General features: G+C 39.5%; 1 protein-coding gene across 1 annotated transcript in view; it reads right to left on the bottom strand.

Annotated features, from left to right (window-relative positions):
• Window positions 1–26794, bottom strand: part of zgc:172282 (leucine-rich repeat and fibronectin type III domain-containing protein 1-like protein) — a 206473-nt gene that overhangs the window by 109786 nt on the left and 69893 nt on the right. The window contains exon 2 of the mRNA XM_037775218.1: window positions 6838–6947. The gene's annotated coding sequence lies outside the window, so the exon portion shown is untranslated. The remainder of the gene's footprint in view (window positions 1–6837; window positions 6948–26794) is intronic.

The following is a 26794-nucleotide window of genomic DNA, read 5'->3' as shown; positions in this document are numbered from 1 at the left end:
CTACTTAGATGGGTTTGGAGCTTGATGAATAACAGGGTGAGATAAGCGACGTCCTTGAAAATGATGAAAACAATAACCTGAGATGCATGTTTCTTCCTGCACAAATGAGTGTTTCACTGACAATAATGGTATTTAATTATGGTGTGGAAAACACCATAATTAAATCATGATTATACTGTGAAAAAATGTTTTTCACAAGGATTTCCATGGCGCGGTCATTAATCTTGACTTATTCCGACATTTGCAATTGTTGAAAATTGCTTTTAGATGAAATTAAATAAAAATATACTGCACCCCTAAATGCATCATTATATTAATTTAGCAATGCTGAAAGACATACTATTTGTAATTTTTTTCTCTCAAAGTAGCAGAGTAACAATGATAAATGAGCAATACCAACTACTGTCTCTACTCTACCAACTCTCTACTCTCTCTGTGTTTAGATATAACTCCACCTGTATATATCATCTATTGTTTATAATACTCTTATACAAATTTGTTATACAATATCCCATCAGCATGCAACTTATAATTACGCTATTATTCATTGAATACGACATGTTGATCACTTGCACTTTAATTACAATCTGTATATATGTATATGCCTATGTACTGTACATACACCAATATATCCTCATTTGTATATATTGTCTTATCAGCACTTTACTAGTTTGCACTCTTGTTAAATGCAAAACTGCATTTCGTTGTACTTGTACTATGTTCAATGACAATAAAGTTGAATCTAATCTAATCTACTAATGCATACAGTGATTAAGGTGGACCTGGAAGACTCTCTTCATTATGGTGTATGGCTAACACTGGACATGGAGGGAACTCAACACACACTGTAGAAAACATGAGAACTATTTATTGTCATTTTGAATTTATTTTCCCCACTTTGCTGAAAAAAATATTTAACCATTGGCCCCACAAACATGGTGCATCTAAAACACTGCATATGTTATTAAATTAGTCTCCATGTGATGTAATCTTCAAGATGTTTATAGATACAAGAGGCTTCATCAGTTCTACTGTTCGTAACATCTGACCTGTGTGAGTAATTGACGTCACACAGTGATGGTGTAAGAGCCTCATGAATCGACAGCACTGTGAGACCAGCTGCATACTCCAAACCAAATTGAATCTGGCATGTTTTCACAAACAAAATTACAGTTTTGTGAACGGGAAAAAAAGGCACCACATTTGGCATTTTGCCAATGTGGACAGGCTGACAAAGCAGACTTGCAGAAATGCTCAAATGCCTCGTTCGATGCTCCTCAATACACTGTCGTCTACAAATGGTAAAAAAAGACCCAAATTCTAAGTTTACTTATTACTTTTGAAGACTATGAAGTTGCAGTCTCTTCTCGCGACTACCAAGCTCTTCCAACTGTAGAGGACATTAAATGAACAGACCTGTAAGCTGCAGTAATTGTATTCAGTTGCAAGTTTGATGTATAGGACTACGCATACTAAGTTGCTCTTCTTGTGTTTGAGTAATAGACTGTATGTAAGAAGTGGACATATAGTCACCGTGACGTCACCCATTGGCTTGTGGACTGTCGTTTTGAAGCCTCAAGTTCGACATTTTGGCCTTCGCCATCTTAACTTATTGCAGAAATGACCCGAGAGGGTGCAGCTAAGTACAACTGAATGCTCAAAAGGACATTTTCAGGCAAGCAGAAAAGTTAGAATCAACTTTCATGAACTGAAAACACACTGTGAAAGGGTTAAAGTTCTAGGATCAAAACACAGACAACTCCCAGACCGGACAACGCCGTAGCAACCTGTCAATCACAAGGTAGCCACGCCCTAAAGCATACTCTATTTTATGATCTATTTGACTCTAAATGGGACCATAATTTACTAAATGAACATCATGCTGTATTGAAGAAGACTTGAAACTAGCGATTGAGACCATAAACTCATGTTTACAATGTTTACTGAGGTAATAAATCAAGTGAGAAGTAGGCTCATTTTCTCATAGACTTCTATACAATCAGACTTCTTTTTGCAACCAGAGGAGTCGCCCCCTGCTGGCTGTTAGAAAGAATGCAGGTTTAAGGGACTTCTGCATTACTTTTTCTTTCACTGGTTTGAGTGCATGGACAGGTTAGCGGGTTTGAAAAAAAAGAGTTATCTCGACATATTTCAGATGCTCATGCTAGTTCTACCAATTACCTGGATTGACTGAGCATTTTCCCAGAAATACAGAGTGTATCCGCTTATGCATGTGTGAACAAAATATAGAGAATACCACAGACTGCAGTACTCACATCACCTCGCTAATTAGAGGCAGGTGTGCAGGATCCCTAATTGCATCAGAACGAGTGAATATTCATTGTTTCGCAACTTATTACTGTATATTAAATGAGTAGCACTCGACATAATGTGTTGACTTGAGCACTTCACATTTCTAACCGCTAAGTTCAAGTGACAGTAGGCAGAATGTTTTTTGGCATCATTGGAAGCACACTCCATAATAACCTTTCAACATATTGTAATTCAAGTACTCTGAGAGAAAACTAGACTTCTGCACCTCCTCATGGCTCTGTTTTAAGGCTTTAAAAAATCTAGCCTGTGACGGGAGACTTTGGCCAATCACAGGTCATTTCAGAGAGAGAGCATTCCTATTGATAATTCCTATTGGCTGTGCTCCGGCTGGTGGCCGGTGCTTGGTATTTCCCCAACTGATCTCAACATGGCTGCCGGGTCACAAACTTTCTCATTGTAAAGCTAAACAGTCCACTACAAGATGTTTCTGAAAACATTTGAGGTGAGAAATAGGCATTACACTAACATTACATTGATTCATATTTTCATAGTTTGCGAGTCATTGACAGCTGTTCAGAGAAGGCAGCTGGATGGCAGACTCCAGCTCGGCTCTGATTGGTTTTCTCCCGGTCTGTGAAATTCCTGCAGACATGATGTTTTTCAGATTACCTGTCTCATGCACTACTGTCAGGATATAGAGACCGTTTTATAATAATCTGTTTTATTTAATCATATTTGCTCCATTTCTACCCACTGCAGCTTTAAGAAAAGACACAATACTGATGGTAAAACAAGATTAAATTCCTCTGTGTATATGTGCTGTATTTGTATGCATGTATGTAAAGAAATCCAACCATTGCAACTTGACAAAACACAATTGAGATACCACAAACCAAGAGTGAATCCTGTATATTCACCACACATACATTATACTGCCCTCAGAATCGCATTGCAATTACACAAACACACACACACACACACACACACACACAGAGAGACACAAAGGAATCAGTGTGACCTATTCCAGTCATTCCAGGCTTTGTGAACTTGTGTATCTTTAGCTCTGGAGATGTAGACTTCAAATATCCGATTCTCTCATATCAATCCCCTTCAATTTCCGAGATAACTAATCTTAGATAAGCTGAAACCTCACTGATACCACGCCGTTTACTTTATTCCATTCAGATATGTAACCATTGAAGATTTCACAAGGGGATAAAGAAACAGGAATAGACTGTATTGTGACAGATACCAGATAGTTCAAAGGAGAAATCTTGAGTAATCTTAGAAATTATTAGGCAGATAAAAAGTTAGTTGTCTCGTTGTAAACTCTTGAAAAAGTTATTTGAATGTCAGAAATGCCTCCGCCAGTGTTGGATGAGTGGCTATTTTTGTTCCTCCAAACTGAAATATAAAATATCTTGGATGTCTTTGCAGTTTAGTCCACTCTAATAAACTGTTCATGGCATATGTTTCTCCTGGGTGCTGGCAGTAAATAAAACAGTGTGAGGGAGGCAGGGAAGGATGCGAGCAAGAGGAAAACAAGGATAGTGGTTCAAATTGTTCTGCACCCTCTGAAATGAAATCATCTTCCAAACCACTTCTAAAATGGTGTGTAAGCTAGTTAATGCGATGTAAAAGGTTGGTTGGAGAGAGCTTCTGTAGCGGACTTACACTTCATAGGACCTCTTCTGACTATACTGTTGTTCAGTATACATGTAGCTCCATCTCAGTGTAGCTGAGCTGTGTAGCATACACTCACATTGGGACAGATAGTTTGTGTCTTATTATGTAGAGTGATAGATTTACAGTAGCATTGGAAGAAACAGACTTTAACCCTCTGAGATCCATGGGATCGCCAGTGATCCCAACTGATATTACTGTCTTGAAGAGGTCGTAACGGGCTCAGTCTTAAAGCTAGTGATGATAATGGTTTCATATGAAACTAAGGAATCCATTGGTACCATGTCATGCTAGCTTGTCTGGATGGAGGCTAAATAACGCTCCAAAGTTACGCTAAATTTTGGAGGGGAAAAGCTGGCATGCAACCTCTGACCTCAAGATATGTGACTAAAAATGGGTTATTTGGGTACCCACGTTTCTCCCACTTTATGATAATCACATGCAGTTTTTCAATGCAGTACCAAATGTGTTATTTTTGCCTATTCTAAAATGGTGTATTTGAATATTTCTGCATATTGGGGTCCCTAAATAGTCTTGGAATCGCATAAATTGAGTATGACTGGGAAGCTGAGACTCTTGTGGATCCAATGAACCCAGCTGTATTCATGTGTGGTGATGTTAATCTCCATAGTAGCAATTTAATTGTAGTGATTTTTAAATTTTTGCAGAAGTCTTCAAATGTCAAAAGTTTTTGATAGCAATTCACAGCATGGCTTTATCTGTGGTGTTCCTCGAGGTCTTGGTGTCTTAATGTGGTATTTTGAGGGTAATATAGATCATTTGTATCAATTCTCGAGTGGTCAAAAAAAGGTTAAATTTAGCATCAAATCGATGTACAGGATAGTATCAGCCAAATAATTGATTATTTAATTCATACTTATTTATGATTAATGACTAGAACAACTTGACACACAGTGCTGAGCAGCATCTCAAACTAATCTTCAGGTTCCTGGCTTTCAGATGATGTACACCACTTCTATGTGAGATATACTGTTGACCTGCTATGCCCCCACCACCCCCCCAAAGAAAAAGGACTTCAAATGGTGGAAGTGCTTACAACCATTAAAACAGGGGATATAAAGCAATAACAGGAAATACTGTTGGAGAAAATCGCTCGCCTACACTGCCAGAAAATGTTTGGAGAAGTGTTATGGCTTTAACTGATCGCCTGACTTGTCTTCATGACTGTTTTTTGGGTAGCTGCCATGCCAGTAGTCACAAATGGATGACACTTCCAACAGAAAGAAAGCCCAATAAAAAAAGCTTCTAACTTTGTGTGCTCCTGAAATAAATCAAAAGCAGTAGAAACTGAAGAGGTAGCAGAGCCTCTGGGGTGGATGTTTTCCATGTTCTGTAGCAGCGATTATACACATCTACCCTACAGCACCTAGGTGAATGAAAAGGCAGTGAGTGTAATCTGACAAAGGGCAGTTTTAGAGGAGACAAAGTCTCAATTTATATCTTTCTTTTTTCTTGGATAAATGGTCAGTAGATCATTGCAGGTCTACAATTGCTCTTGATAGCTCTTCCCACTGATTGGTAGGTCATGTTGGTCTCTGTTTCTGGCATATTTTGTTGTAATTTGACCTTTGTTGCCAATGGTCTACATGGTTAAGCCGCGCTGTGCTCAGACAGGCTCACTGCCAAAATCTCCACTGTCTACAATCTGTCCTGTTATAAATCCAGCTGGTTTATAAAGGTTTAAATGTGGCCTGACTCGGTCAAATACTTCTGACATCAAATTGCTGTACTTAACTCACAAACAGCTGATACCAGTGTATATACCAGATGACAGCTGAGGAACAAAATCCCAGCCTTTCAAAAAAAATCACTATATATAGTACAGTACATAGAGATCTCTAGATCTGTAAGACAGCAAAATGTGCTGTCCTCAAAGTTACAATTTCACCTGACAAATCTGAGTGCAATGGATCAAACTGGAGTTTTCAAAGTATATATTTCTTTGCATCCCTATATCTAAGGAAAGCTTAATAGAGTAACAGTGCTATAGGCAACACTGAGGTCTCACTTCTTCAGCAATAATGCATATCCTACCAAGAGACTCTGTTATAACCTTTTAGACAACAGCAGGCGATGTGACAATTGATGATATACGAGTGCTGTATAATAACAGCCTATCCCTCCTTGATTTACATGCATCCATCTGTCTTCCATATATGCAGTATCAATAGCAGCACTATCTCTGCTTGCCCGCGAACCTGTCTGGCCTCTGTGCTCTCACAGCTCTCACAGCCCTGCTAATACGTCTGTAACAGAGGCAGAGCACAACGGTCCGCTGCGCTGCTCTCATCACACATTACAGCCACAGAGAGAGAGTGAACACATTTGCATTCACATGTGAACAAGTACACTCATCCTCCTATTATCATGGTACATTTGGTAGGTGGACACATGCGTACATTTTTACCCACTCACTCTCACACATACACAGGTGCATGCATATGCAGTAATCACATGTTAAATTACTTAAACATAATACTATTTATATAACACACATGCACGACTAAATTCCACAAGTAAGAGGGAGAAATTGTTCCCTGAAATAATAAATATATTTTTAGTTATTGTTATAGTTAGTTATTGTAAGGAAAGTATATTATGTGTATTTTAAAGCATTATGTAATATCCTATACATGAATTTACATAACTTCCCAAAGGGGATCATTAACATTTTATGAAACTGAATTGGCAATAAATGTTTCAGATGCAATATAAAAGAAACAGTGCATGCTGTGTAAGTGCATGCTCCATGTCACAGTTCCCAGCAGAGTCCAATTTGCATCCCTCAATTAGCACCGTTTTAAATTCATATAGGGAAAAAGATAGCAAAGTACAAGCTGAATGTGTATCCTTGCCTACCTCTATGTGGTGTGCTGTGATTTATTAAGACTCAACATGAAGATGCATTGTGGCGACTGGTAGATGGACCGAAAGGAGAAAAGATGGCCCGGGGAGTCGGATCCAAAGACCTGAGAAAAGAGAACAGAGAAACAAGACAAGGGTCAGTGCATGATTCTTTATATAGATATCCCTGACTTTATAAAGCTTGCACATCCAATCCGTAGGTTATTGTAACCCTTGGCACTGCATCACTGCCATCATAAATAAATAGCTGCCAACAGTTTCACTAATGGTGTCCTTACTGACTGGACAAAAAGGTGAACAGAGGCACTGTGCGTTAACAAGAGTCTAAAGCCACACTAACTGCTCTGTGCGGTTGTACTTTAGCTTTGAGCTAAATGCTGACATCAGCATGCTCACAGTGACAATCTTTATATGCTGATGTTTAGCAGGTGTAATGTTGGTAACCATCTTAGTTTGGCCTGATTATGGCGTTAGATACAAATTCAGTGGATCACTAAATGATAATTCATCCTGAAGCCTGGTCTCCTAAAAATGCCGTACCCATACATCGAAACTCCGTTGTGAATTACGTTTTGAGGGAAATGTTTGTAATGATAGTTCGTGGAAGATGACGTAGGGAGGAGGTGTGATAAGTTAACAAATACCGGTCTTTCACCCAGGAGACCAGTGTTGGTGTCCCGTGTGAAACTAAAAGTCAACGTTCACTTGTTAAATCTTTTTTTTTCACATTATCCGAACAAAGTAGGTTTGTTCGATTTTTTTTTTTGTTTGTTTTTTTGTTTCAATTAGCAATGTTAACCACATGTTTAAATCCGTTTACAACTGTTTAAAACTGCGACAGTAATCCGGGAGTAGGGATGCACCAATCCGACTTCAGTCTCGATACCGATAGCGATACTTGGGCTTTAGTTATCAGGCAATACCGAGTACCGAGCCGATACCAGTGTTTAATTGATAAGCTGTATGCCTGTGTGGAGGTGACTGGGATCATTCCTTTATGTGTAAGGCAACAGTACTTGACTTAAACATTGCTTTTATAACTTTGTAAAAACAAATTAACAAATAAATGCATAGAAAACATAACATACATTATGAGAATTGTTTTTTATTCTTAAAATAATAAATTGTACACCAGTAACTTGGCAAAAAAAATCTTAAATGAACAGGAATTACATTTAGGTGTAAATAATTTTAATGCAGCAACAAATTGGTCAAAACTTAAGCAGGAATTCAAATTCCAGTATAAAATGTATATAGTATATAAACATATAATGAATTGAATAGATCGGTCCCATTGTCACAGATACCCGATCCAGCTATTTGAGTAAGTATCGGCTCTATATCTGATACGGTATCGGTGCATCCCAGACCGGGAGAAAATATATTTCCTTTGAAAAGTAATTGACAATTCAGTTTAGCTGTATGGGAACGTAATTTTATAGGAGGCAGGGTTGGGATGTATGTACAAAATTCAACGGCAAGGTATCCAATACTTGTAGAGATATTTCAATTTGGATCAAAGTAGTGACCGCCCATTAACAGCCAACCGGTATTGCCACCCGAATGGGTAAAAAGTAGAGGATTTGTTTCTTTATCAGAAACATTTCACACCTCAAACTGCACTTCAGTGTCAGCATATATTGCGTTATAGCTGTATGCTCTAAAGAGAGACTGTCCAATTTATCTCCAAGCCTTCCTGCCATCATATTTAAAGGCTGACACTCCTGTCTCCAGGTATAAAAAGTAGATTACCTATAGCCTATAGTGTCACTTATCTGCACACATGAGGAAAATCCTATGCTCAACGTCTAAACCTACTCTCCTTTATTGTTGGATTCAACCCTCCCACAATTCTCCTCCACACAGTGTTTAAACCCAGTACCCAGAAACCTGGAAGTCAGAACCTAATATAAATCTTCGACGCCTAGCCTAAAAATACTTTTGCCGCTTAAGAATAAGGGCGCTGATGCAAAAGTTTTCTTGAACAATTCGTCCTAAGATGAATCAAAGTGCCATCAAATTGAAACTGACAGTCTGTACCTTTGTGTTTTAGGAAAGAGTACACAGTGACACACACACACACACACTCGTCAAACAGTACGCAGACACTTTGGCAGTCAGTTTTTCAGCCAGCTGAGCTAACAAGCTGCAGGTTATTAGAAAATCATTACTCACATCAGAGAGGCCCAAAGTCATCTCATCACTAAGACATGAAACAGCAATGTGACACAACAGCGGGACAGCTGATCGTTTAGTAGACGCTCAAGTGACACTCTGCACACAGGTGAATGCACACAGATAATGTATTAATGGCAGTAATAAAGATGATGCTACATATTTTTCCGAACACAACAACGCGTCTTAGTGAGCAGCGACAGCAGCACTAGTATGGCAGCTCTTTTTGCATGCTTGTTCTGGTTGGCGGTTGTCAGCGTTGTAGTTCACACACACACGCACACACACTCAATGTGATTCTGACATTACATGTATTAATTATTGTCACGAGAGGCATCCCCACTTTCCCTTCAAAAAACAAAAGTATGTCACACAGATGAACAGGCATCCTTTCTAGCACAGTGACAGCGTCGCGTTAATTAGAATTTCACTTTAATTGTTTTCTCTACAATTTATGAAGCTCCACACTTTATTATGTAGCCTACTATCAAAACAATAATACACACGAGGATTATACTGTGGCGTGATATGCTGATGCTGCAGCTATGTTTAAGTCCCTTGTGGCAGGTGCTGCTGGCTTCAATGAGATACTTTAAAGTGAAGCAAACCTCTGTAGAGTGGCTTTTAAGGACCACCAGGGTGCCATCTTAAAATACTATATGCCAATTTTTAATAGGCAAAAAAAAAAAAAAAATCCCATCTGTATTTGAAAAGTCTATTAAGCCTAGTAAGTCTTAGGGGAGGAAAACTTATTTGTAATGATAATAATTTGTTAACTTGTATTTAGAATTTTTAACCTGGTATTACTTAATTCATCTACTCAATTTAATTAATGGCGGGAACATTTTGTGCCCAGTGAATTGCTAAATTATGCTCTCCAGTTATTTAATTTCTCCGCCTCTCTCTTTTGATCAGGAGCACATATTCCCCTCCTCGCACTAAGCCCATGTTCATTTCAGGTGCTATCCAACCACTCCACAATCTCAAAGGTTACATTTTAATTACTGGATGGTATCTGTAGTATCATAAAATAGAAAAAAATCCCTTTTAAAATGATCCCTTTAAAAAATTGTTCAAGCAATGTTGTTTATTGTATAAATACATGTATGGTATATCAGCCCGAGATCACAGTTCTGTATTAAATCCCTACAGTCTATTTAGATTCTGTGACCTATCAAATAACAGTGTTTATTTTGCACTGCATTACTTGTGTGTGCAAAAGCAGCCAAAGCTATCCAGCAAAGAGTAAACAAATAATTATGAAACAAAACCCAACTTAGCATTAAAACTATATTAGAAAGAGTGTGGATGGGAACAGAACAAATTCAATTAAGGCCATAACACTATTCAGGCTGTTCTCGTAAACTGTTCGTAGCTATACCTATGTAAAGTAATGCACTGTAATTCATATATATCCCACAAAATCAATTTGTATGTAATCCAGATAATCGGGAATCAGAAAAAATTAAAGAGTGGCGAATAACACCGCACAAGAGACCAGTGTTCATATCCCGTGTGAAACCAGAATGTCAATGTTGATTTATTTGTCAAGTACCTTCCGTACTTAAGTTGCGCCACTTCCGTAGTTATTTTAACCCAAACCACGATGTTTTCCTAAACCTAACCAAGTAGTTGTGTTGCCTAAACCTAAACAAGTTGTTTCCTATGAAGATAAAAGTTTATTTTGAAAAGTCTGTATGCATGTAACGAGCGGAAATTGACACGTGTTGCTGGACATTCGTAGAAGAACACATGGAAAATGAGGAATCATTTTTTGTATATATGATACGAGCCGTTGTACGAGGTTAGGTCACAGTCACTATTTTCAAGCACATAGTTACAATTGCAAACTCGATTCTCAAAGATTATGTGTATGTAAACAATAAATTGAAGTAGTTTAGTTTAATTCTGTTGCCTTAACCTAACCAAGTCTTTTTTTTTTTCCTAAATAGTTTTTGTCATGTAACATACCTACTTAAGTTCCGCCACTTCCGGTGTTGTTTAACCCAAACCACAATATTTTCCTAAACCTAACTAATTAGTTTTGGTGCTTAAACCTAATCAAGTTGTTTCCTGTGAAGACAGAAGTTTATTTTGAAAAAATGAGGAATAACTTTTGTGTACGATATCATACGAAACGTTGTATTAGGATACATTGCACTATTTGAGAGAATGGGGTAATTAGGATAATTACCCCAAGATAACCAACTTAGTGCTAGGTGATACATGATACATACATGATATGATAAATGCTGACGACCCCAACAACTAAAGTCTGTCATTTAATGTTTGATTTAATGCTAATTCGGTAATACAAAAAACAGACAATACAACAAAATAGCAACACTGATAACTGACATAATGAGATTATGGCTTCATGGTGAACTTGTTGAATGCTCAGAAATGCTTAATTTAAAATCTTAAATATCTTAATATGAAGAGGTGCTCAAATTGTATCCAATTATGCATTTAAACTGGTTTTAACATGACCATCTATTAACATCATTTTGCTTCTATGAAATTGTTCAACTTTTCCGAGATTTGCTAAAGCAAAAGCCCAATTAAATGAAGCGTATTCATGAGGTTATTATTTTAAATCTATTTTAAGCCTCCCATTAACCACCTCTAGGTCTCGAACCTGTCTTTTTAAAAAACTGCCTTAGCGACTCGTGTTAACCATCGCGCCGCTCGTCTCTATTGTATGATCTTGAAAGTCGTTGGTATTCTGCTCAGTTTGCCTCTATATTTAGCATCTGTTCTCTCCACTCAGCTATTTTAGATTGTGGCGAAATGACCTGTCAGTGAGCTTTGGTGTGCATATTCGTGCGTGTGCATGAATACGAAAGAAAGAAGGGAGAAAGGGAAAGTGTGTAAAGCAAAAAGAAGGGCGTCCGTGAGGTGAGTATGTGATATTCTAGCTTTGAATATAAAAGTAAAAGAAAAAAACAAAGAGTAATGTGAAAAAGGCAATGTCAGAGGTCTAAATGATTAAAATAAACAGGGCAGAAACACCCACAGTAAACAGACCTTTCCCCTTTTTAACCTGTTTTGATGAAGAAGAAGAAGGCAGGGAACTCCTCTCTTTTTCCTCTATCTTTTCTTACCTTCCACTCTCAAGCTCGCCTATGAACCCCCTCTTGATAGCCTCTCTCTGTTTCTCTTATGGTTTTCATTTTTACTTTCTTTTTTTCACATTTCATATCTCATTATTATACAATAGCACGCGTTCAACTATCAACTTCCCAGTAGGCGAAGTGCAGAGGTGTGACTAAGAGCTTTCAATCTGGCGATTGAAAATGATATATGCACATGCTGTTTCCACTGTATAAAGCATACTATTTTACAGTATACATTATATGTATGTTTTAATTTTGTCACCTATTCTGTTTTTTTATGTAGTCTTTCTCTTTAAAGTGGCAGGACAGCATATTGTAATTCAACTGTTATGAGAGATAACAGACTTCTACATCTCCTCATGGCTCTGTTTCCAGGCTTTCAGGCTTCAACAGAAGCAGCTGTCTATCACTCACAAAGTCTGATCAAACGGTCAAACTAGGCAGCGCTGATCAAATATGAATCAATATTCTGTTACTGTAATGCCTATTTTTTGCCTCAAATGTTTTCAGAAACATCTTGTAGTGTACCGTTTAACTGTAAAATTAGAAAGTTTGCTCCGGCTGGTGGACGGCGCTTGGTATTTTCTCAACTAATCTCAATATGTCTGCTCTGATTGGTTGTTTTCCTCCGGTCTGTGAAATCTTGCAGATGCCATAAGGAGCACCGGAGGAAACAGAGGCACATTACTTTTTTTAGAATTACTTGTCTCATGCATTACTGTCAGGATATGGTGACCATTTTATAAAAAAAAATACTTTTTTTAATCATATTTGCTCCAATTCTACCCACTGCAGCATTAATCCGTATGATACAGTATGTACCGTCACATTTACCTGCTAACATTTCATTGTGCCAGCAGGTCTCTGAAGGTGTCTGCACACAAAGTGATAGACTTTCCAACACCTGCAGGGACAGATTCACAATGAAAGAATTGTGTTGAATTTGTCATTTAAACTGATTCAAACCATCTTCTGAGCGATGCAACAGCACCCATCCACTCTCAGACATGTTTGAAGTTAGCACCACCATAAAGTATTGCAAAAGAGGCTAATAAATGTCAAACACCAGCAGGTAATAATTATACTTAAACATGTACTCAATATTGTCAAGGAGTAAAAAAAGTAAGATGTTATTAGCATTATTAAAAAATATACTTCCTTTGGGCAAGAAAGAACATTTTGTATTTTCTCAACATTCTCCTTTTTGTATAGATTTGCATCACATATATGCTCATATATGTTATTTGTTTGCGAATTGAGCCTTTTCCTAAGTGAGAATGATGGGAGGTGGGAAATAAAAAGATGATACTCCATGCATATTAAAGATTCTAATAGACATTTCTTTCTTTGACAATATTAAGCCCAACAAATTGAAGTTGAGGCAGGGTGTCACCATGTGAGGAATGAAATGAGCTCTGTGGGACTCGCAGTCGGTACTCTGTGTTAATCCACACTAGTGCTACCTTCCTGCTGGGAGGCACTGGCCATTACTGCATTTTCTCAATTTGTATTTAACCTCAGCTTCACTGTCACATAATGGTTGCTGTGGTTATTGGCCACTGCCTTTAACCCTTATGTATATTTCAGCATTTTTCTTACAATATTAGGTTTTTATATTTAAGTTGCTTTTATGTGTGTGAATCAATTATTTAGATGCATTTGTGTTAAAAAACTCATCCCCTTGAGAGCCGAATAAAATTGTATTTACTGTATGTACTGAAACCTGCAGAATGGGCAGATTTTTTTTTGCCATCATTTGGTAAATTGGCTGTTTATTCAACAGGTCACAAACTTTCTCATTTTACAGCTAAACAGTTCACTGATCGTAGTTTGCGAGTGATTGACAGCTGCTCTGAATCGGCAGACTCCAGCTCGGCTCTGATTGGTTGTTTTCCTCCGGTCTGTGAAATATTGCAGATGCCATTAGGAGCACCGGAGGACACAGAGGCACATGACTTTTTTTCAGATTATCTGTCTCATGCACTACTGTCAGGATATAGTGATTATTTTATAAAAATAACTTTTTTTTTAATCATATTTAATCCAATTCTACCCACTGCAGCTTTGTCTCTTGCTGGAGTAGCATTTGTTGCTTGTCTGGAAGTTAAGTATGAATAGATAAAGCTGGTCTGATTGGTGGATATAAGAAGTAGCTTAGTCATGAGTCATCAGCATAAATAAAGTAGACATGTAACTCCAAAACATGCCCAAAATATTAAAAGTGTATTACCTAGAACAGGTCAGCATGAAAATGAGAAGCATTTTGATGGTTGCATAACTTCTATTAAGACCTTTACAGGGATCCAACCTACGGTGTAGATATTTCAGTAAGAGATATTTAAAGATGTTTTAATAACCTTCGAGCACCTGGCTCTCATCTCATCTTCTCTGCTCCTCGTCTCCTCCAGTTTCTCATGATGCCCTGAATCCAGTTTCTCTTAACCCCTCTTTGTGTACACACACTCCTCTTTCTGTCATCCATTCCACTCTCTTAGTTTTGAATCCACCACACCACTGCCGCCCGCCCCGCGCCTTCCTCCCTCCTTCAGATGCAGTATAATTATCTGGTCATCATTATCAGAATCATTCTGTTTCCTCATTATAAACCCATCTGCTCTGCTCTGCTTTGCAATCCAACCGACATGACATAAACACACAGCCATACGGATACTGAAGCACACACTCACAATCCTCTTTCTCTCTCTCTCTCTCTGTGTCCCCCTTACTGTCTCATCACTGGAGCCACTTGAGGGACTGAACACAGCAGTGTGACTGGTGTGAGGTAATTATGTTGAGAGTGAGGTAAAGATGTTGGACTAATCTACTGAGATCCATCAAGGAATGAAAAACTGTCCTCTTTTGCTGTGGTCTTGATGTCACCGAGGTAAAAGTATGTCTTTTTTCAATGTCTTGAATGCATTTACTCTTATACTGTTGTTCTGTCCATTGGCATTCAGTTTTAACCGTGTCAGTATAACATCGTCATATTTAGTTGTTCAATGCTTGTTGATTTGAATCCTTGGACACTCAAGAACAATCAAAATTAGTAAACTCATCAAACCAAACCAAGACCCCAAAAACGCATCTGTTCCAGTTTTGCTGCTGAGACACCGTAATACATTATGAAGGCTGTGGAGGAGCATATAGTAGGGCTGTGCCGAGCCGCGCCCGAGATGGATCATCTCCGGTGTCAGGTCAAAGTGTGAACTCTGTGAACCCGTGACGAACCCCCAGGCTCAACTCTGTGTAGGAAACCAGAGAGATGTTTTCAAAAGTCTGTGTGTGTTCAGCTCTCAGTACTTTTGTAGCTTCTAACTGAATCTCTGTGGTTTGTAGTTTCTCTCCAGCGTCCCTTTTTGTTCTTTCAGATATCTGCTTTATTTTACTGTTTCACTTTCAGCTGTACAGGAGTTGTGTTAATACTGCTGATGAAAACCCAACCTGATTTTGCTGCTTCATTATGAAAGCTTTTAAATAACAAAATAACAGGGGACTTTTATTGTGAAGAACTTATAGGACATTAAATGTTTATTTCTGAATTAGCAGAGCTTTGTAAGTGGCTATTTGTAATAAAAATATGTTTACTGATACTGCAGGGAGGAGGAGAACAAGCAACAAAAACAACGGGGGACTTTTATTGTGAAGAATTTTTAAGAAATTAAATGTTTATCTCCAATTTTTAAGTGCTTTGTTAGTGGTTATTCTTAATAAAGACAAGTTTATTAATACCGCAGGGAGGAAGAAAACAAGCAATGGGAATAATGGGGGACTTTTATTGTGAAGAAATTGGGAAATTAAATGTTTATCCACCAATTTTACAGCCGTTCCTTTTGACCACTAACTACACACACACCTTAAAGCAGGTAGCCCTGTTGTAATGGAGATGCGAATCCTTACAGTGCTGGACCCAGGTGCCGAGTCAAACCCAGTCAAGCCAAGCCAGCACATGTATGGAAAAACCCTTTAGGAGGTAAAGTGTGAGTGCGTATGACCCAAATTTCCTGATGTTAGAGCACATATGTGCTACTTCCCTACTTGTCTGGCTTCTGAGTACGGGTCAGTGTTAGTGGCGACTGGCGTTCTCATAGAAGATAAAGGTAAGATAGCGACAGAGAATCCATGTGAGACCTCCACCTAAAGGACACATGCAAGATGCAACGCATGAAGAGAAACTGTTACCATGGCGACCACTTGTTTGCTAATCACAGAGTCCATTTAATCAAAAAATCATCGAAGCTGCTTTTCTCTCGAGAAATTAATGTCAACATTCGAAATGACCTCATTACACCTGCCGTGGTGTTTATCAAGACTTGATTTGATTAGAAATTTTAATCTCCTTGATGAGATCATTTCAATTATAGTAGGGTACATAAGCCTATTAGTTGTTTCTTTTTAATAAAAAATAAAGAGAGCAGGTGGAGCAAGGAAAACGTAGGATATAGGACAGCACCATGTGACTTTAAATACATGCAGCCATGTATAAATAAATATAAAAGCACAAAGCAATATACAGAAGTCACATAACACACTCCTTGAGCATGAAAGCAGCAGAAATAATGCATGAATCTCAGAAACATTATTTCAGTGGAGTCCATTTGTCAAATACAGAGTGTGAGCAAGGTGTCTGCCAAATGCAAAAAACATTAATGAATCTAATAAACTAGAAATTACCAGGAATATTAGTGAAGTGCAAAAATGTCTATCAGAAAGCATTTTCTATGGTTACATGTTGATGTGATGACCTCTAAAAGCTCCCGGCTGACAGCCAAGCCTTTTAGCACTACACACACAACCTCACAGTAAGTGCCTATGTGTGTTTATGTGTGTGTAAGTGTGTAACACCAAGGGCACGCAGTGATCTGGACACTGTGTAACATTTGATATCCAGCTCTGATGTTGTGTCATTGGCCATGCTCACACATATGTGCCCAGTGCACTTAAAAACCCGAACGCTTGTGCCTACAAGCGCACATATGCACATACTGTACACAGTGTTGTAAATATGGAAGCTGTCTCTGGCACTCTCACACGTTACACATGCACTCAATGGTTGGAGGAGGATCACAGCTACAGCATAGCTGCAGTACATAAGGCCAAGATTTGATCAGCATTGGATGAAAATATCTTTATTATTAAATGAACAGTGTGTAACATTTTGGGGGATCTATTAGCAGAAATGGAATATAATATTCATAACTAAGTTTTCATTAGTTTATAATCACCTGAAACTAAGAATTGTCTTTTTTCGTTAGCTTAGAATGAGCCCTTCATACAGTATCTACATAGGGAGCGGGTCCTCTTCACAGAGTCCGCCATGTTGCTGCGCCATGTTTCTACAGTCCTTCTAGAGAGAGACTTTCGCGCTTTTACGTTACCTGAAGGCCACCGTAGTTCTCCAACACGCTTGTGAAACTGCGGTAACGTGAATGAGAGTGCAAAACTGTGGCACCGCCATCCACCGTCTAACATTCGTTGCTCCTAGGGCTGACCCTAATGCTTCGAAGCTTTAACCGTTGCCATGGTAATCGACCTCCAAATCAGTATTCGAATGCTTCGTTTTTTTTTTTTTTTTATACAAGTATGTAATAATTATGTATAAATCCCAAAATAGCCCATGAAATAAGGAATAATCCCACAACATTAGTCATTATTCATATTCAACATGAATTATTATTTGTAATTTTCGGGCACTTAAACAGGGGAGATGGAGGCAGACAGACAGAACAAAATGTCAGCATGCCATGCTGCGAAGCTTAGAATACCTTTGAATATTACTCATTGAAGCCCAAAAAATGATGTTCGTGTCAGCCCTAGTTGCTCCGAAAGTTGTCTTTTTAGATTTTGCACTCGGCGGCTCACGTTACCACAGTCTCGGAAAGGGAGGAGTGAGCGAAGGGTTACTCAGTTGGTTGCAATCTGCAACCACACAACTAAATGCCGCCAAATCCTACACACTGTACCTTTTAATGAGTAGCGTGAACAACTAACCTTTATTTAGAACAATATACTGCGTGTAAAATGTCTTCAAAATAAGTCAAATAAAATAGGAATATTCTCCAACTCCCTGCCGTAACACATCTGCCCAGTAGTCCCCATAATACCACTATAGGTGAGATTTCGCTCCAATCCAATTATTTATCCACCTTCACAAAATAACTGATATCACAACAGATGCACTATGGATGACTTCAAAAGAGAGTGTCTTTTTTGTTGTTTATCTATTTTCTAATGCAACAGACACATCGGCAACTGTGCCATAAATAATAGCTGACTCCCTCAAGCTCAAGTCTGAACTCCCGTTGCAGAAAAAATGTTGCCTTTGTGTTGTTTTTCCTTATTTCTCACACGTTAAACTGCTAATTTTTTAAGGCCAATATATGCGTGAAAACGTGAACCGCCAAAATGTTCCTCTGTGTGGTGTACAGAGGCCCGGAGGACTGACAAACCTTATAACATAGTGTTGCCTTGGCAAGCTTTGGACATTGCTCTGAATGACATTAAGCCAAAGAAGAATACATTAACAAAAATTGGGTTGATGGGACAATGATGTATCACTTCATAAAATATAACTTCTTTATTGTGCCAAGGGTTGGAAATAATGTAATCTTTAAAATAAATAGCACAGCACAGTTAACAAAATACTGTTAAACCAGTTTGAAAAGACCTTCGTTGCAAACACAGACACACAGAAGGTCACAGACAGAGACATACATCCACATGCAAATGCAATTCTCAAACACACACACACACACACACACACACACACACAGTGCCCCAGCTGTGCGAGGGATTAGAGATTAGGAAAGAGGAAGAGGATGAACATATCTAAATACAACAGTCCATAACATCACCACACATATACATCCCCACCCATTTATCATACATATTACCGGGAGATAAGTCGGACAACGTACATTTTAGTTTGTTCTCCTTCATGCTCACATTATGAATCCGTCTCACTCTGTATACCGGCAAATAAGCCTCTCACATCCTTGATAATGCGACTCCAAACAGTGTACAAGCCTGCTGATAATGTCACCTCTGTTTCGCTGATACGGTACCTCCAATCTGATCTTTTTTTTGCCTCCTTCTATTATTTATCGGACGTTTCATTTGTTATCCTGCTTTTCTTACTGCGCTATTGTTTAAATAGAGCCACGCTGCAAAGCGGTAGGATTATGTGATCTGCTTGATGTTTATTTTACTCTGAATCTGAGGCAGCAGCATGAATATTCTGTATAGGTTTAAGTCCGTTAAAGGGAAATAAAATGTAGAATAACAACCGAAGACATCAATTATTTCCGACGGACAGCACAAGATCTGGGGAACATGTTTGTTTACAAATCTAGATACGACTATTGGTAACTATAATATCTTTTGCACTAGGGTGGGATGGCTGCACTAAATAAATGATAAGTCATTTTATTTTAATAATGAATAAAGGGGGAATGACTAATTCATGTATTGAAACCTGGCCGTCAGCCACGATGCGGCTTCTTCTGCAAAAACAGGTTGAATTGTGAAATATAGAGAACAGAAGTTTTAATTTAGTTCTAAGAGATGACTGGTAGAGAGGAAGACCGAAAAAGAAATAGAGGGGAAGTAAGAAATGGAGGGTAGAGAGGAGGAGGCGGAGGAGGAGGGAGGGAGCTGATAAAAAGACTTGGAGAAAACACTGGAGAGACTTTACTGCATATAAACGGTATCTCACCGTTTCTGTCTGTCTTTACGGTCTCTTGGGGGTTCAGTGTCAATCAATATGACTGCTTGTGAGTCAGTGTGATGGAGAGAAGCCAAACGAAGGAGGTGATCCCTAAAACAACTTTTGACATGAACCCATCACAAGTAAACACTCGGCAGCTGAACAGCACAACACACAAGACAGTTAACGTTAGGTTATCTAGGATGAATCTTAAACACCACTTACCCTCATTCTGCTAGCAATTGTCAAACCAAGGTTTACCCAGTGGTGTTCTGCATGTAAACGCATTGGCTCTGATGGTGTGTATGTGTGGGTGCGTGTGCGTGTGCATGTGTGCAGGTGACCGGTGATGTCTGGAGCATAATCGCTCTGTCCCGCCTTCAGGCCAACTTTGCCACATGGCTGATGATGACTGACAGATGCCTTTGGTGTCCTCTGTGCCTCTCTTTTTTTGCCCTTATCTTCTCCTCCCTTTCTTGTCTGCCTCCCCTTTCTCCTCTTAGAGCCTTTAAATTCAGTTTGTTTGTCCGAATTAATCTGGAAAAAAATATGGTATACTAGTATAGAGTGGCATAGCAAAAGAGAAAATACCAAAAAGGGAACTTCCCCAATGTTATACCTCATGAATCATCTGATAGTCATGGGGATTACTACTCAGCCTGTGACGGTTGATTATCTACTGTGGCTGTGGAGGAGCTTTGTCAGGTCTGAGAAATGCCCCTGATGATGTCATCATGGGTTGGAGACTACTTTTTTTTTTTTTTTTTTTTTAAATATTGTGCTCGAAACTGGATTGGAGTTTAAAAGATGGACGTGCCTGGTAACACATGCTATACAGTTGCATTATAGGAACTGTAGAATGAAACATTTTTGGAGCTTGACCACAGACTGTATATACCAAGTGGACGTAGTCACCATGACATCACCCATTGGTTTGTGGACTGCCATAGTGTTAACATTATCTTTCATGGAATGAAAACACACTGTGAAAGGATTAAAGTTCTGAAACGAAAACACGGACAAGTCCAAGATCGGACAACACCTCGGTAGCGACCTGTCAATCACTATAGCCACATCCTAAAGCATACCCTGCTTTATGGTCTATTTGAATCTAGCGATTGAGACCATAAACTCATGTTTACAATGTATACTGAGATAACAAATCAAGAGAGAAGTAGGGTCATTTTCTCATAGACTTCTATACTATCAGACTTCTTTTTGCAACCAGAGGAGTCGCCCCCTGCTGGCTATTAGAAAGAATGCAAGTCTAAGGCACTTCCGCATAGGCTTCACTTTTAGAAACCGAAGGTTGCCCACTGAGCTTGACCATTGGTTAAAACTAAAAGTGAGGATATCTCAGTCTCTGCTGCATCAATGTTGATATTTTTTGCCCCGACTTTATAGGAAATGCAATGCCTATTTGCTGGAGTACCCCTTTACATCAGCCTATGAGGTCATGCACATTCAAGTGCCCAGCCCACATACACTTACAAAATGCCAAAAATACAATTGCAGCGGTGATACATTTGTCAGATAAGAACATATTAAAGCACATTGAGAACAAAGACCTTCAAAGTTGACAATATGTTCATAATTTAGGTTTTTGAGCTCAGCTTTTGAAGTGTGTGTCAGAATGGCTTCGCCGTAGCCAGTCCATGACCTTGACCCAATCAGCTACGCAAGCAAAACACAGGCAGGTTGTAGACTTTACACTAAATGGTACACCACCCTTTCTCTCAAATGGATTCCATCTCCCCTCAAGTATAATCTTGCACCAGCTTCTCTCATCTGAAACAATTTATCCCCCCCCTCCCCTCTCTCCCTCTCCCAACCACTTACAGCACTACTATTTCTCTCTATTTAGCCTGTCCACATCACCGGGGAGGCACTGCATTGTGTGTGTATGAGTGTGACGGAGAGTGTGTGTTCCACCAGAGTGAGTTGATAGGTTGTGATAGGTCTCAGGGAGAAAGCCAGACCAAAGCAGTTAACACTGACTTCTCCATCGCGCTCTCCCCACCTCCCACACAACACCGCCACCTGTCTCTCTCTCTCTCACTTTATCTCTATATCCCTCTCCCACTGTCTGTCTCTAACCTCTCTCCGTCTATCAATATAGTATATCACACCTTGTTTTCGTCTGCTGCATCTCCCCCTCTCAATTCCCTCGCTCTCTTCGCACTCTCCAACCTATTTTTATTTTTACCATCGTCCCCTGTCCTTCTATTTTCTCCAATTTTTTTCAGAGTGTTCGCCAGATAAGCAAGTTTATATTATATCCCCGGCTCAGCACTCTAGTTCCTCTTTTGCACCCTCTCCAATGTCCCGTTCGTCCCCTCACTCCTCATTTCTCTCACCTAAAGGCCCCACACACTGTGCGATAACCGCAATCGTGCAGGTTCATTGCATGTCACGCTGTGCGAGATGGGTCTAATGAAATCTTGGTCACGATCTGTGTCTCTGTGACTGTGCGGTATCAATTTTGAGGCGTGTCAGATCGTGCCATGAATACCCGGCGAGTCGTAGCTCTACGATGTAAATTGAACTTTCTAGAAAGTTTCCAGTCTGTTGAGGCCAGTGTATTGTATATCATTTCATTTTGGATTTTAATTGGCTGGTTTATAGAAACACATCATAGCAGCATTGTGAAAATCTTGCCCCAAATTTCTAAACACTGTCCAGGCTATCTTTGGTTGCCAGAGCTCTAAATCGGCCAATGGTGGACACGTCTCCTGGTGAGAGCCAGGATTTGATTTGACTGTCAACCAACATTTTCACCACAATTGACTGATCCTTAGTCCTACCCCCTTAGTTACTGTTGCTACGTCAGACAAGCTTGGCAAAAAGAAACATGAAGACGCCTGTTCCTTTATCCGGGTGCCACATTGTGTATTATTATTAGATAGTTTCTGGGCACCAGGCAATATAGCTTTGAGAAGCCGACAGCAAGGACTACAGTATTCAGATATATTCATGAAGATAAACTTTACCCAGGTAACTTTTCCCGTTGGGATGCTAGACGTCATGTATATCAAATAAATAACACCAAAAGTTACTTTGGGGTGGCATGAAGCAGAGATGATATAAACAAAGGAATGAAATCAGACAAAATCATGCAGCTTCATCAGAAACTCCTTCAGTTCAGAACTCCAGCGGTGCATCCGGCGGGAGGTGGAGAGCTCTGCCTCCAGCAGCAGCGGCTCCTCTTACAGCCGGAGCCCGTTCCCACGCTGGGAGCCAACACCTACAGTACACCACGCTGCTGGAGGCCCAGGCCGTATTGCTAAGTCTGCTAGACGGAAGGGAGGCGCATGGAGAACCAGAACGGCTTGGGGAAAACTGTCAGACCCTGCTGCAGTAAAATGAGAGGTTTTCTAAAGGGAGTCTGGTGCTCGGAAACACTACCGCTTTTGTCCACAGGGACCGCCGAAATCAACATAAAATAGAAGTTCCTCATAGTAACCGTGACTATATACAATGTAATGTGTCTGTGAAGATTGCGACACAAATGTGATGTCGCTTTTATTGTAATTTTACCCTTGAACAGCATAAAAGGAAAGGGGGAAATTGACCGAGCTTCTGCCGGGTTCCAAGTTTGCTCAACTGTTATTGAAGCACAGAGCAAAAAGGGGCAAGACTTAGGAAGAGTCGGTTGTCTACTTTTGTCCTGGACAGCCCACGATTGCACATTGTAGAGTGCCTTAGAGGACAAATCGTTACTCCAAGTCCTTTATCCCTTCTGCTGTTAAGCTGCTGAACACAGACCATACCCATTTTAAATGACTGTTATTTAGAGGAACTTTAAGATATGTTGTTCTCATATATTGTTTCTTATTTTTCTGGCTTTTATTGCTATAATCCTATTTATAATGTTCTTATCGTAACTTGTCCCTCCAACTGCCCTATGCCTTTAATATGTTTCCTTTGACTTAACTAATTATTGGTTGTCTGTTGTATGTATGGATGTATGGACTGGGAATGCTACAAATGAATTGCCCCCTTGGGGATAAATAAAGTTGTCTGAACTGAACTGAACTTTACTCCTCAGTTTCAATATACAGCAGTTTGACCTTGGCATGTTAAGTCTGCACCATCATCCCCCCTCCCTCCATCCTGTCAGCCCCTCTATTCAATATCCCAACGCTCTCTCCATTTGGGCATCTCTCCCTCCATCTGTTTCCCCTCCTCTACATTTGTCACCCTCTCACTCTATTCACCTCATTTGATCGGTGTCTCCTCGAATTGCCTGCCCTCCGTTCCCCCGGTCCCTTCTCTATCCATTACATCCTCATTTGTGCAGTCCGCACTTTCTTATCCATCTGAATTCATCCTACAATTACTGTCTAAATTTAAACTTAATTTTAATATGCTTCATTCGAACCTCTCTCCGTATGTCTCCACTTTTTCTTTGCCTACTTTTTTTTTTTAGTTTTCCTGTCCTCCCCCCATGTCACGACTGTAATTTTGCCTTCCTCCCACTTCTCTATCTGCTCGCCTCCCTTCAGTTTCATCCTCCCCTCCCCACCTGCTCCTCATTGCCTTCCTTCACTGTGCAGTGGTCATTCATGTTTCTGTTTATCCACCCCATGCTGGTGTGTGTGTGTGTGTGTGTGTGTTCGTGTGTGTGTGTGCAGTGATAATGAGGGGGCTGGCTGATCTAAACTTTGTAATATGACCCAATCAACCCTCACTAAAAAACTTCCATTCACACACACATATTGCTGCAGTGAGCCATGGTCACTATGACGCACCATATATCCTGTGGTCTGTTCTTCAACACTTGGTTTCCCCCGGACCTCATTACTGGTGCAATTTAACAGGAGAATTTGGTCTTTCGGTGTTTCATCTAATGTTTCCGGTTCGTTTTGCAGCCTCCCTCTCTTCCCACCCTTTCTTTTTTATCCTTGTCAGCTCTGCTTGTTTGTCTCTCTCCTTTTTTCTGTCTCAGCCCTCTCTATTTTTTTTACATTTAAAGACATGCGACTAGAGCTGTTGTCAAAGGTTGTCAGAGTTGCCAAACATACTGTAATAGGTGACAATAAAATCTGAATATGTTAGAGAAACTGTTGATGGCTGATGGGTTATTTGCAATAGAGATTTTATATAGGGACTTTATAGTATAGTTTGATAGTGACTTTTCTTCTCAGACTAATGTAATCCTCTGTCAAACCCTCTGTTTCTTTTTGTCGCACCCTGTCTCTATCTCTATTTCTCTGTCACCCTCTTTATCTGCGGCCCTTTCAACTTTTAATTAATTTACTGAATGCTTTCTGGCATGACATGTAGATCCTCGTATTTTTTTGCCAAAGTAGAAAATGAAGTGCATTCACTAAGGCTCACATTCAGGGTTGCGATAAGCACGCATAATGGGGATTTATCTGCAAAATTGTGGGCGTTAGCATTCAGACATAAGCGCTTGTGAGACACCTCGGAAGCTGCTACATGCGCTGGGTGGAGTTTCTCCAAAGAGTGCCATTTACTGACAAAATATCCAGTCCATTTACTACATCATGTCTGCTTTGGAGACAAAAAAAACTGGCCTAAGGACAGCACCCACTGTGCGTTTTTGATTAGACTCCTATTCAATACACACTAAAAAGACAACAATTTCACTTAATTTATCCCAGCTGATATTGCATTCAGCACAGGCAACCTCTTAAGCCTCAAGCCATTTTCAAATTAGGACACTGGATAATGTTATCCACTTATAAAACACTGTATCTAAGAGCTAATGAAGAACACAGTGATGATGAAGCCATCCTATACATACTGCACTGTTTTTTAGGCCTATTTGATGCATCTCTTTAAACCTCAGTTTCTTTGAAAAGCCACGCCTGAGAGTGCCAGCAAACATAAAATTACTAATATCAGACGCTTGGCAACGAGACATGTATAAGATAAAAATGGCCTGATTCAAATATTCTTAGATGCAACAGCACGCCTCAAAGCTATAAGACAGATGGGGGATACCTTCTCTCATGCAGTTTTCATCTTGGCTAAAGTCCACAGGCTCTCAACTTACAGAGACCGACTCTGAACTGAAGCCAAACAATTATATGCTTCATTCAACAAAGTTATTATAAGCAACGGTATGCTTTCTTTGTGAGGATATTAGGGCATTTTTATTAGTGTTTGCTGAAGTTATATAAGGGATTGTATGGGAATTAGTGGGAAGGGGTGGTCAGAAAAGGGGGATGTATTGTTTTCTGCACCGATCCACTTTTTGCAGTTCTGATTCGATACTGATGTAAATTTGGAAATCTGCCGATACTGCTATAGTTTCGATATCAGAGCTCCTTTGCATAAAATTTACATTTCATTGCAATTTTGTATTCAATTTTGAACTGTAGGTTTAAAGGTGCAGTGTGTGGGATCTGGTGGTAAATGGCGAAAATCTGAATGTCCCTCTCTAGAGCCATCTGGTGCAGAGCCAGTACTTAGAGTGTGTGTCTACGTGGGAAGTGAGTGGTGAAGTAAAAGAGAGAGAGCGGCGGTGACGGGAGCGAGTAACGTAATCGACTCCGGCCCAAGCAGGAAAAATTAGGTGTTTGGTTTGTCAGTTACAAACAAAACAAATTCATATCAATTTCAAGTATTGACTGGAGAGAAAATATTATGGCGCTCAAGTTCCTTGTCATCCACAAGGCTGCCGCCTGCTGTATGCCCAGTTCACTCATTTGGTTGCTGTAATTATCGTTTATTTAGCAGCACTTTATACAAAACTAGAGAGTGGCAGGAATATTATTTTATATACTGGGGAAATAAGGCAAATGGAGAGTCCATAGAAAAGTAAATATTAATAATGCTGCTGGGGAGGGCTTTGCTTTTTAATAAAATTAAATAAAAAAATTCAGACCCACCTCATTAATATTCATATTGTCCCTCCCTATGCAAAACATTTGATTTTAAACCCCAAATTAGTTGAAAATATGCCAGTTTACAGTCATGTTATGTCTAT

Source organism: Sebastes umbrosus, chromosome 7 (assembly GCF_015220745.1).
Source record: "Sebastes umbrosus isolate fSebUmb1 chromosome 7, fSebUmb1.pri, whole genome shotgun sequence".
NCBI classification, from domain to species: domain Eukaryota; kingdom Metazoa; phylum Chordata; class Actinopteri; order Perciformes; family Sebastidae; genus Sebastes; species Sebastes umbrosus.
Note: the sequence above shows the minus strand (reverse complement) of the source record. Positions and strands in the feature narration are given on the sequence as shown.